Genomic DNA, 1858 nt, shown 5'->3' on the forward strand with positions numbered 1-1858 from the left:
AGATAGAGCTCCCCATCCCAGTACCTCTAATAAATCCATCTCACTGGGGATTTGATTCAAATATAAATTTGTCTTTACTCAATGGAACATTCTTGTTTTTTAAAGTGTAAAACACAGCACGTTATGTAATTGCTTGGATGTTGACTTTCCCCAGATTAGAAGTGAAACAGAAACAAACATGAGCCTATCGGCCAAGCACTCGGTCTGTCTGTGATTGTCACCACTCACAGGCCTCTGGGCAGTCATGTACGGGCGGCTCTCTGGAAATCACAAACGGAAAAGCCCTGATCGGGAGCACTGCCCAGTTTCCTCATGTAAAGTCTCCCACAACAGCATGTTCACGTTACCAGTGTACAGTCACAGCTCAGCCAGGGGGGCACTGGAGCACGTCAGCTGCAGCCCTCCCTCCCCGCCACCAGACCGAGGTGGCGCTGGCGCCAGGCACAATGCAAAGCACACGGCCTTCAAGTTGCTTCTGACTCTTAGTGACTTTTAGCACAGAGTTGAACTTTTGGTTTCTGAGGCTGTGGCTCTTCATAGGAGTAGAAAGCCTCATCTTGCTTTCTCAGAGACACTGGTGGGTTTGAACTGCCGGCTTGTTAGCAGCACAAAGCTCCAAACATCCCACTCTCTTCTGTGGTGTTACTATTTTCATTTGTTTTCCTTTGTTCTTACTAAGAGGTTGATGTTTAGCGTCAGACCAACCAGAAGATGTACTCGATCTGCAATAGTGATACGATATGGTACTGGGGACAGTGTGTGAACTCTCTGCATTCTGTACGCCTCAGTCTCTTAATCTTCAGTGGGAATGGCAATCATAATTACAAGCTCATAGGTCTGAAGAAATAGGGACTAGCTCTTTTATCACGGACCCGCCAACATGGGCCGCGTTCGCACCAAAACCGTGAAGAAGGCGGCCCGGGTCATCATTGAGAAATACTACACACGCCTGGGTAACGACTTCCACACCAACAAGCACGTGTGCGAGGAGATCGCCATTATTCCCAGCAAGAAGCTCCGCAACAAGAGAGCGGAGTGTGTCACACACTTGATGAAGAGGATTCAGAGGGGCGCTGTGAGAGGGATCTCCATCAAGCTACGGGAAGAGGAGAGAGAAAAGAGAGAATTACGTTCCTGAGTCTCAGCCTTGGCTCAGGAGATTATTGAAGTGGCTCCAGACACTAAGGAAATGCTGAAGCTTTGGGACTTTGGCAGTCTGTCCAACCTTCAGGTCACTCAGCCCGTAGTTGGAATGAATTTCAAAACACAACATGGAGCCGTTTGAATCTTATCCACAATGCTGTAATATTTTCAATAAACCTGGGACACACACACACCCAAAATAAAGAAATAGGGACGATAGGACATGGGCTTTTTATAGCACTTGGCACTTAGTGCTCACAAATAATGTCTGTTGTTGATGATCATTCATGCTAATAATAATATTCCTTTGTTCTCTGTGGGTGGGGAGAGACGTTTCCTCGGGATTGAGGTGCTTCGTTTATAGTGTTAATATTAGTTGCCCATTTCCTGGCTTGTCCATTTTGGCTTCTGCAGGTGTTCAGTTCCTGTTTATCAGAAGCAGCCCTTTGATCAATCTTCACCTCCCTTGGGTCTTGGGGTGCCGACTGAGTGCCTGGATTTCGCACAACTCGCCTGCTCTATGTATTCTCTGGTTTTCATTTCCTCTGGCTCAGTCTCATCCCTGTGCTGATGTGGGGGACTTCTCTAAGCATTTCATCAAAAACTTATGAAGGAACCATAAAAAGAAATGCCATTCTTGGAGACTGTTATGACATCCCATTTTAAACAACATCTAGTATTTGAGCCATGGTCAACAGTTCAAACCAACCAGTTG

The 1858-nt window shown here is 46.4% G+C and overlaps 1 pseudogene; it reads left to right on the plus strand.

Moving 5' to 3' along the window:
• The first annotated feature begins 862 nt into the window (after positions 1-862).
• LOC142427811 (small ribosomal subunit protein eS17-like) lies at positions 863-1285 on the plus strand (annotated as a pseudogene).
• Positions 1286-1858: the final 573 nt, after the last annotated feature.

The sequence above is a fragment of the Tenrec ecaudatus genome, chromosome 15, assembly GCF_050624435.1.
Source record: "Tenrec ecaudatus isolate mTenEca1 chromosome 15, mTenEca1.hap1, whole genome shotgun sequence".
Lineage (NCBI taxonomy): Eukaryota > Metazoa > Chordata > Mammalia > Afrosoricida > Tenrecidae > Tenrec > Tenrec ecaudatus.